The sequence below is a fragment of the Hyperolius riggenbachi genome, chromosome 1 (genome assembly GCF_040937935.1).
Source record: "Hyperolius riggenbachi isolate aHypRig1 chromosome 1, aHypRig1.pri, whole genome shotgun sequence".
Lineage (NCBI taxonomy): Eukaryota > Metazoa > Chordata > Amphibia > Anura > Hyperoliidae > Hyperolius > Hyperolius riggenbachi.
In genome coordinates this window covers 488,937,660-488,949,196 of record NC_090646.1, presented here as the reverse complement: position 1 = coordinate 488,949,196, position 11,537 = coordinate 488,937,660, and positions in this window count along the sequence as shown.

Sequence of the window (11,537 nt, the reverse complement as noted above, 5' to 3'; positions counted from 1 at the left end):
TAGAGTATATATACTGCTGGTTGTTCACTTGCTCTTTGTCTGGCGTGCGATCACATACGTGGGAGCACCCAGATCCGTAGTCAGATCCTGAAGTGTGCCGGGACCAGCTGGAGCTGTAATCCTACACTTAGCTAGATATTTGATAGCTAAAGTACTAGTTTGATTGTGATTATATGTTATGACTTTTGCCTGCCTCGACTATCCTCCTGAACTCTGACCTTGTACCTCGATATTTCTGATACTCTGTTGCCGAACCTCGGCTCGTTCCTAGACTCTGTTTCTGCCTCCTGATTTTGTACCCCGATATATCTGATACCCCGTTGCCGAACCCTGCCTGTACTTTGACTCCGCCTTTGCCTACTGTATTTGTACTTTATCTGTCCGTGTGTGTACGACCTGGCTTGTCTGACCTCGAGAACCGACCTCACGATTGGAGGCGGTTCCCAGTCCTGTTAGTGACACTTCTTCCTGAGTGTCACTCTCGGACTTTCCTTCCTACTGTCAGTCTGACTCCTCCCGTCTTGGAGAGCTCAGGTCTGCGGAAGGAATCCGTGCAGTTCTCCTTGCTGCACTGAGGCCTAGGCCTCCTAGTGTTACTGTTACTCCAAAACACTACACTCTACTCAGGCGAACAGAGGTTAGTTTGTATATCGGATTATCGGTGAGACTGCAGATCACTTATAATCTGGTATATATCTGTATTTCCGGCGATACTGCAGATCACCGGTAATCAGATACTCTCTGCGCCCACCGATCGTTACAGAACGCCAGACCTAAAAAATGCAAATGGACGCACATACTGACCGTCTGGGCGCACTTGCCACTTCGGTGGAAAACATCAACCAAGTGCTGGGTAGCCACAAGACTATGATTGATGTCCTGTCAGGCTCTGTGCAAACCCTCCAGACGTCAGTTGATTCAGTGCGATCCTCTCCTAGTACTGACATACGTATGCCTGTACCTGATAAATTTTCCGGCCACAAGTCTGACTTCCGGAATTTCAGGAGTAGAGTGTTATCGTATTTCGAGTTGAGACCCCGATCCTCGGGGACTGAGACCCAACGGGTCACCTTTATTAAAACTTTGCTGTCTGGTGACTCCCAGTCATGGGCATACAACCTGCCTTCTACCGATACTGCTCTGACCTCGGTAGAGGAATTTTTTAAGGCCATGGCCGTAATCTACGACGACCCTGACCTTGCTGCATCCTCTGAGCGGAAGCTCAAACTTTTACGGCAAGGCAGGGGTCCAGTCGAGGATTACGCGGCCGAATTTCGTAGGTGGTCAGTTACGGCCAGGTTTGGCACTTATGCCCTGTTAGATTACTTCCTGTCTGGGTTGTCAGATGAGGTCTCCGACCTAATGTTAAGCCAACCCGAACCCAAAACAGTCGACGAGGCCATCTCATCGGCCATTCGAATCGACCGTAGGCTACGCCATCAGAGACAGACTAGGGGCAGTCATCGGCTTAGGCCGACCTCTTACACAGTGCCTCCCGCTGCACCCCTAGTAACTCCGTCTCCTTCTGTCTCATCATCTCCGGTCTTGCCTCCACCTGAGCCGATGCAGATCGGTCGGTCTAAATTGACCCAAGTGGAGAGAAGACGGAGATTGTCGGAACAACTATGTTTATACTGTGGTGAAGGGGGGCATAGGGTACGAGACTGTCTCATTAAGCCTAATAAGGATAAGCCGGGAAACGCTACCGCCTAGGAGTGATAAGGGGTGACACCCTAGGCGCCCAGCTCGCACCCCTGAAAGAAAGACGATTGCTCCTCCCCTGTACGATTACATGGGGGGACAAATCTGAAGCCACAGAGGCCTTTATTGATTCAGGCTCCGCGGCTAACTTCATGAGTTCCGAATTTGCAGAGAAGTTGGACATTCCTCTCACCCCAGTAAAACCACCTATCCAGGTTACTGCCGTGGACGACTCCCCGTTACAAAGGGACCGTCCGCTGTCCCAGACACCAGAGGTGGAAGTCATTACTGGGGTACTGCACAGGGAGAGTTTACGTTTTTTTTGTGTTACATATGACCACCTCCACCATTGTCCTAGGTATGCCTTGGCTGCAGCTTCATTCGCCACAGATCAATTGGGCGACAGGACAATTAACCAGTTGGTCAGACTTCTGTTCCCAACAGTGCCTAGGAAAAGTGGTATTAGGTCAGACCAAGGTACATGTGGAGGGTGTTCCCGAGCAATACTCCGAGTTCTCGGATGTATTCTGTCCCAGGGCTGCTGATAGGTTACCTCCTCATCGCCCTTTCGATTGCCCCATCGATCTCCGTGCCGGTTGTATGCCCCCTAGGGGTCACCTGTATAATTTGTCTGGACCAGAGAAGGTGGCTATGCAGGAGTACATCCGTGACAATCTGGCCAAGGGGTTCATTCGCCCCTCCCGCTCGCCTGCAGGGGCCGGTTTCTTTTTTGTTAAGAAAAAAGACGGAGGTCTTCGACCTTGCATCGATTATCGGGGCCTAAATAAAATCACGGTGAAGAATCGTTATCCGTTGCCATTAATAGACGATTTATTCACGCAGGTCACAGACGCTAAGATCTTTTCGAAATTGGATCTGAGGGGTGCATACAACCTGATCCGCATTAGAGAGGGCGATGAATGGAAGACGGCCTTCAACACACCCGATGGGCATTACGAGTACTTAGTGATGCCCTTCGGGTTGTGCAATGCGCCAGCCGTCTTCCAGGAATTGATTAACGAGGTATTCAGGGAGGTGTTGGGTAGGTTTGTGCTTGTATACCTTGACGATATACTAATTTACTCCAACAACCTCTCCGAGCACAGGGTCCATGTCAGATTTGTGCTAAACAAGTTGAGACAAAATCTGCTGTACGCCAAGTTGGAAAAATGTATTTTTGAAGTTACATCTGTCGCCTTTCTGGGGTACATAATCTCCACCTCGGGCCTGTCTATGGACCCTGCCAAGGTATCCGCTGTTCTGGAGTGGCCTCAGCCGGTGGGGTTAAAGTCATTGCAACGTTTTCTGGGTTTTGCAAACTATTATAGGAGGTTCATAAAGGGGTACTCCACCGTTATTGCACCTCTCACCAGTCTCACTAGGAAAGGGGCGGATACTACTCACTGGTCGCCTGAGGCCCTACAGGCATTTTCGACCTTGAAGGAGCTGTTCTGCACAGCACCCATACTAAGACATGTAGACACTTCCTTCCCTTTTATTGTTGAGGTAGACGCCTCAGAAGTCGGGGTGGGGGCTGTGCTGTCTCAACGTTCAGGTTTACAGGGTAGATTGCACCCATGTGCCTATTTTTCTCGGAGATTCTCTCCAGCAGAGAGAAACTACGATATAGGCAACAGGGAACTCTTAGCCATTAAACTAGCCTTTGAAGAATGGCGTCATTGGTTAGAAGGAGCGGAGCATACTATCACGGTTTTTACCGACCACAAGAATCTAGAATACATCGAGGGGGCTAAGAGGTTAAGCCCTCGTCAGGCTCGATGGTCCCTGTTTTTTTCAAGGTTCACATTCGTGATTACGTACACCCCGGGCAGTAAGAATACTAAGGCAGATGCGCTATCCAGGTGCTTTGAGCCAGAAACAGCACAGGCCTCCGTCCCTGAGACGATTGTTCCGCGAAAATTGGTGCTGGCTGCAATTGATACTTGGGAAGACTGGAAGGAGACGTTGAGCCCCTTCCAGCAGGACATCCCGGAAGGGAAGCCTGAAGGGGTCATGTTTATTCCCTTGCCCTTTCGTCTTCAGATCCTTGAAATGTTCCACGCACATAAAAATGCTGGACATCCTGGAGTTGCCAGAACACAGGATCTTGTAGCCAGGTGTGCCTGGTGGCCTTCCCTGTCTGTTGATTGCAGGGAATTTGTTAGGGAATGCGCAGTATGTGCTAAGAGTAAACCCTCCCGGCTGGTACCTTACAGCCTTTGCCCGCCCCAAGTGAGCCATGGACCCACTTGTCCATGGATTTCGTGGGTGAGCTCCCCAGGTCTGAAGGCATGTCGGTCATTTGGGTGGTAGTCGACCGCTTCAGCAAGATGGCCCATTTCGTGCCCTTAAAAGGACTCCCCTCGGCTCAGGAATTGGCCGACCTGTTCATCATCCACATTTTCCGGCTGCATGGCATTCCGGAAAACATAGTGTCGGATAGGGGAGTCCAATTCATTTCTAGATTCTGGAGGGCATTTTGCCACCAAATGGGCATGAAGCTGTCTTTCTCGTCCGGCTACCACCCACAGACTAATGGCCAGACTGAAAGGATAAATCAGTCTCTAGAACAATTTTTGAGATGTTATGTTGCGGAGGCACAAGACGACTGGGTCAGATTTTTGCCCTTCGCAGAATTTGCTCAAAATAACTTGAGAAATTCCTCCTCCGGATTTTCGCCTTTTCAGGTGGTAACGGGGAGATCGCCCAAGTTTTCCCCCTTGCCAGTTGCCTCCTCTCCGTTTCCAACCCTGGAAGCCTGGCACAGGGCATTTAAAGTCATCTGGGGGAAGGTGAAGAGTAATCTGGAAAGGGCATTCCAGAGTCAAAAGGGTCAGGCTGACAAAAGACGCTCATTGGAGTGGAAGTTCCAGCCAGGAGACTTGGTCTGGGTGTCCACACGTCACTTAACCCTGAGACAGCCCTCAGATAAACTGGGCCCCAGGTTTGTGGGTCCATTTTCAGTGGCCAAGAAGATCAACAACGTTACGTATTCCGTTGATCTTCCCGCCAGCATGCGTGGGGTAAAGTCCTTCCACGTATCCCTGCTTAAACCAGCAGTCCATGTGGGTCCCACTCCTCCTCCTCCTGTGGTGGTGGACGACCAACCTGAGTACGAGGTAGAAAAGATATTGGATTCACGCATGGTACAGAATTCGGTACAGTACCTCGTACATTGGAAAGGGTACGGCATTGAGGAGAGACAGTGGGTACCGGGTTCACGCATGCATGCAGACGAGTTAAGGAGGGAGTTTCATGCCTTACATCCCAAGAAACCTGGTAGGAGTTGTCCGGAGTCCACTCCTCGGGGGGGGGGGGGGGGGTACTGTAAGGAAACGCGGAAATGCCGCCGTCTCTCAAGGTGAGGCGGCTGTTTCCGCGTCCAGCATGGCGTCACAACGCGGAAAAAACGCTGCATGCCGCATAGGCAGTGCGGCGGAATCCGCATCAGAGGCGGCCCCCGCACTAGATACATTGCATGACAGTACTGGTGTGGCTGGGACTGATAGTCCACCAAGATTCAGACTTACACGCGCGCGAGCAGAAAGGCAGAGTTTAAATAGCAGTTAGAAGGGTGTCGGCTGACCAGCTGGGTCAGCTGACAAATTCCACTGCTCTCATTGGACCAGCAATTAGGGAGGTCCTGGAAAGGTCCTAGAGTATATATACTGCTGGTTGTTCACTTGCTCTTTGTCTGGCGTGCGATCACATACGTGGGAGCACCCAGATCCGTAGTCAGATCCTGAAGTGTGCCGGGACCAGCTGGAGCTGTAATCCTACACTTAGCTAGATATTTGATAGCTAAAGTACTAGTTTGATTGTGATTATATGTTATGACTTTTGCCTGCCTCGACTATCCTCCTGAACTCTGACCTTGTACCTCGATATTTCTGATACTCTGTTGCCGAACCTCGGCTCGTTCCTAGACTCTGTTTCTGCCTCCTGATTTTGTACCCCGATATATCTGATACCCCGTTGCCGAACCCTGCCTGTACTTTGACTCCGCCTTTGCCTACTGTATTTGTACTTTATCTGTCCGTGTGTGTACGACCTGGCTTGTCTGACCTCGAGAACCGACCTCACGATTGGAGGCGGTTCCCAGTCCTGTTAGTGACACTTCTTCCTGAGTGTCACTCTCGGACTTTCCTTCCTACTGTCAGTCTGACTCCTCCCGTCTTGGAGAGCTCAGGTCTGCGGAAGGAATCCGTGCAGTTCTCCTTGCTGCACTGAGGCCTAGGCCTCCTAGTGTTACTGTTACACCAAAACACTACACTCTACTCAGGCGAACAGAGGTTAGTTTGTATATCGGATTATCGGTGAGACTGCAGATCACTTATAATCTGGTATATATCTGTATTTCCGGCGATACTGCAGATCACCGGTAATCAGATACTCTCTGCGCCCACCGATCGTTACATGATGTACTCCATATGGTCACCCTGGGATTCAAGGTGTGTGCTCAGACCATGGCACTGGATAGACAAGCTAAGATACTACAAGGTGCCTGGCTCTTCTACTGACCACATATGAAATCTATAGAAGACTGAGTTATATGAACAAATAATGCGAGGAGGGATGACCCTTCATTGGAGTAGAATCGAATTAAAACTGTATCACGGAAAAACACTGAGTTCTAAGAGAGCCCTGTGACTTTAAGGAAAGGACAGAGGGAGGAGCTTGTGTACTATATGAGGATGATGTCTGGGACTTCTTGACCAATTCCAATCATTCTGATGAAGACACACGCTTAGTGTCGAAACATGTTAATGAGGTTTTAGTGGGGCGCCCCATTAGATCTATTGGAACTAGCTGCTACCGAACCGACAGTTTCCTCACAGGACCAGTGGATATCGTATGACTGGTGGAGGTTGGAGCGCAGGGAAGCAGCGGTGAGACGCACGGAAGTGACGTCTCTGGTCAGAACCCTGACCTAGGAAGTGCTATTGGCGTCTGCCGCGGAGTACGAGGAGTGACGAGCGGCTTCTGGATAGGACCCACTACCTTCACCTGGCTATTGCTACGGCGGGTGGATACGGACGGGAAAATCGATGATAGTCCCCCTCCTCTTGGATTACTGCTGCGGGAGACCCGGGTCAGAACCATTATCGTCAAGACGTATAGGAGCGGACTGAGGAATATATTTCACCTACCAGTAAGCGCCTTTATGGTTATTAGGAATAAGCTGGCGTATTGTGACTGGATATCCTTATGTGGACATTTGTGGGTTCAATTTGCAAACCTTATGTATATATATTTATTTTTATTTTTTATATACACTAAAACTTTTTTGATTTTAGATTTTTGATTACTTTTTTATGGGTGCACCTATACTTTTTTGAGAACTCATCAGCAAACTCTCAGGTTGTATGAAAAAGTGAGTGCAGAGAGATTGTGTGTGTCATATGTATTCCACCAACTCAATTTATTCATTTTATAATTCATTTATTTTAATTGATCAATAAAAGTTAAATATAAAAAGATACGTTAATTACTGTGGAAAGTGTCAGCGCTTCTTACATATTGTTTGAAAACTTTTTTTAGTTGTTTCACAACAAGTTGTTGTTTGATAATTGTGCTGCATAAAAGACCACTGTTGAGCATGTGTATGAGGCTTAAGATGTCTCAGTTGTGGTAGAATGGGATTGTAGGGTTGATGTACTCCATATGGTCACCCTGGGATTCAAGGTGTGTGCTCAGACTATGGCACTGGATAGACAAGCTAAGATACTACAAAAGTAAGGAGGTCAGCACTACAAGCAAGATCAGCACTACAAGCAACACATTTTCTTTATCAGGAAAAAGTCACTCATCACTGGGTAAAGAAGTGAAAGTGGGAATGTTACTAACAGTATACACATTTCTCAGTGCGCTCGGTGTTACAGCCTCTAAAACCTTCTCATATCAAAAGTAAGCTATGCAGGCCCAGATTTACATCATAGGAGCCTATAGACACAAATGTCCTGGCACCCTAGACTTCGCCCCCCTTGAACCTACAAAGCCCCACCAAACTGCACCACAAGTGTGCTGACTGGCCCAGCTGTCACTTCTTTCTTATGTCCCTTGCCTGTCTTATCTAGCTACAGGTGCCCCTTATTATTGAGGGTACTTCTGGCTACCTAATACTAAGTATCTATAGGTGCCCCCAAGTAAGTAGCTAGAGCACCCTCAGTATTAAGTAGCTAGAGGTGCCACCGAAGGAGATCTTGTCGGTGGAATGCCCAGAGCAGGGTGAGTAACCCCTCCTCTACACTCTCATTAGGACTTTGCATAGGTAAGATGAGAGCAGGGCACTTGGGGACGGGAAGGTGCTGCCTTCCATCATCTCCCTTTCCATCATCTGGTGCCTGTAGGCACATGACTACAGTGCCTTATAGTCAAACCGTCCCAGAAGCTATGCAAAGTATATCAGACAGTTGGTAGAGGGTTATAAAGCATGCTGGCTGAAAAGGGAAGAAAAATGTTCTCTTTTTTACATATTAACACAGGAACAGACTGTCAGGTTTTAGAGGCATTATAACACTTAAAGGGTACTGTATTTGAAGTGACATGATACGATAAACATGTATGTACAGTCCAATTGCTACATAGAACTAGACAGTGTTCCTTTTTTATTTTAAGAATTAAGAATTCAGGTTAACAATTCAGGTATGCAAATGATAATTTGTCTTCACTGAGAGTTGAGTCTTACGACTATATCGTAGCTCTCACTAATAACTAATTACACGCCATAACACCAGTGGCGGCTTCAGCTGCAAATTTTTTTTAGGGGGGTGGCACAAAGGAGGCACGATGGCTGGCTAGTGGAGCTTATTTGGATGATCAAAATAGATGTGTATATTGTGAGCTTTAGCAATTGTTTGCCTAACTGGGTGATAAAATTAAAGCTAGCTAGTTTAGCAATGATGGGGACCAAATGTAAACATCACAAACAGAACTCAGGTTTTTCAGCAGAACAGTTGTCCATATGATGGTGCTATTATTGAAGATACGTTCTCTGCAGATGTATTTGGCTAGTTGCCTGGCATGCCTTAAAGGACACCCGTGGCGAAAATAAACTAATGAAATAAGTAATTGTATCTATCTTCCTTCTACTAAGCCATGATGTGCGGTACATTGCGGTATCTTTCAGCATAGTAGAAGCAGTAAAGTGTTGTACCGTGTTAGCCAATGACTTTTTAAGATATTCCACAGTTTTATTTTATGTTTAAATCTATTTTTAAGTTGTTAAGTGTTTTATTGTTTTTGCTCAATGACACATTCATTGAAGTATGCCAGAGCTAAAATTTATGAACTATTGACCATTTATATCTCTTTTCTGCTCTCAGACGCCATTTTCTGCTAGGAAAGTGTTTTATAGTTGGAATTTCTTGTCAGTGAGGGTCACACTGTAGAGTCAGGACTGAGTCAGCCACTTACATACCTAGGGCTTGATTCACAAAGCAGTGCTAACTGTTAGCACGCTTGTGAAAAGTCCCTCTTCACTCAGTTTAGGCGTGTAAAAATTAACTCGCGCGCAAAGTACCGCGTGCAAAACTATGACGTTTTCGTCGCTACCCATGCAACCTTATAGTCGCATCGGGTGCGCCATGTTTGTCGCACCGTGATGTGAAATTGCGCGCACACCGCTTTTTGCGCGCGGGACTGCACGCGCGAGTTCATTTTAAAAACGGTGCTAACCTAGTTAGCACCCTACTTTACACGCCCAAAGTCTTCAGGCGTGCTAACTAGGTTAGCACCGCTTTGTGAATCAAGCCCCTGATATTTAACTCTTTCAGGCAGAGAAAGAAAAAAAGGAACACAGCATAGTCACATGTCACCTCGGGTATCCTTTAATCCTTACTTGCTAGCAAGCTACTCCTCTGTGGACAGATCACAGACAATTCCTAGCAGCCCCCAGCCTGTGTCTCATGACTCTAGGGACAAAATCCACTGGGGTTAGGGGGTCTGGATGCTCCACTGGGGGTGGGGGTCTGTGGGGACACTCCACTGGGGGTGGGGTCTGTGAGGACTGGGGATGCTAGACTACTGAGCGTGCAGGTGAGTGAGGGAGAGAGAGAGGGAGGGTTTCTTACCCAGGCTTCGGTCTCTACCCATTCACGTCATGTGACTACAGGGGAGGACTGGGACCTTTTGGCCTGGGGGGACAACACAAACTAGAGGCCCGTTTCACGGCATCCCCAGCCCAAAGCCATATCTTTCTTGTGTGCAAATCTTCAAATTGTGATGACTAACAGCCCCACACACACTATGTACCTGATGCCTAACCCCATTTCTCCACACAATCTACCTGTCTGTGTCTGATGCCTAACCTTAAAGGAGTTATCAGGCTTTTTTTTTTATGAAAATAAGTGCTACTTACCCTGGGCTCGTCCAGCCCCAAGCTCCCAGCATGTCCCTTGCCGCAGCTCTGCAGTCAGCTGTTCGCTGCCGCTGCCTCCCAGCCCCCGGCGATGACGTCAGGCCGACTGCGCCTGTGCGAGCGGCGCTGTCAATCACCGCCACATGGACCAGAGCGTACTGTGCAGACGCAGAACTACTGCACCTGCGCAGTACACTCCGGTCCACGTGGCGGTGATTGACAGTGCTGCTCGCACAGGCGCAGTACAGGCCAAAATCCAGTTCGGACTGGTGCCATCGCCGGGGACTGGGAGGCAGCGGCAGCGAATGGCTGACTGCAGAGCTGCGGCAAGGGACATGCTGGGAGCGTGGGGCTGGAGGAAGCCCCGGGTAAGTAGCACTAATTTCATGAAAAATGCCTGATAACTCCTTTAAACAACCCCCCCCCCCCCCCACACACACACACACACACGCACACACACAAACCTACCTACCTGGTGATGCCTAACCCCACTCCTGCCCACCCACCATACAAACTACTTGTCTGACACCTACCCCCCCCCCCCCCTTCCAACTACCTGTTTGACAGTGCCTAACTGCCTGCCTCCCCCCTTCCCCTGCCGCCAATCACACCACAAGAAGAAAAAACGTTCCCCCTCAGGCCAGGGTCAGAATGGGGATGATTATCACACACAAAAAACTCAAGAGGGCACTGGCCTGGGCAGAGAATTGAATTTGACAGCAGTAGCAGGCAGGCAGCAAAGTGTGAGTAACTCAGTGACAAGAAGGGAGAAGAAGTACAGAAACGAAATTTATAAAAACCACCTTCTCCTCTGGCAACCTGGACCCGACCTCATCTATCCTCCTGTCTCCTCAGTCCTACACCTCCTCCTCCTCCACAGCAGCAAGCAGCTATAGGTGGCATCTCCGACTCCCAGCCCCCAGAGTGTCCAACTCCTCCAGCCAGGACAGCCAGCCAGCCAGCCACTCGTAGCCGCAGCTCCAGGCTCCCAGCCCCCCCAGCACAGAAAGCTGAAGAGTGAGACAGCTCACTCCGACGACACCTCAGGCACAGCAGCACAGGGGAGGACTGTGTCCGACTCCTCCAGCCAGCCACTCGTAGCCACAGCTCCAGGCCCCCAGCCCCCCCAGCACAGAAAGCTGAAGAGTGAGACAGCTCACACCTCAGGCACAGCTGCACGTTGCGGGCGGCAATGGCTCCAGGCGGGGGGAAGAGTCAAACAGGGTCAACCCACCTGGCCGGAGAGGACCTAAGCTATTTGTGTCCTTGTGCCGCTCACATATACCGCAGGCGCAGCCACGCACAAGGGCACACCACGGCCGGCCGCCTCAGCCCCTTCTTTGATTGGATACTTCAACTTGCCGGGAAATATCGCGCGAGGTTGCGATCCCCACTGCGAACCTGTCACCTGTGGTATGTCTGCGGCCACTGCGTATAGCAGCAGCCGGCCCTAATTACTTAAGATTCGGACGGCCCG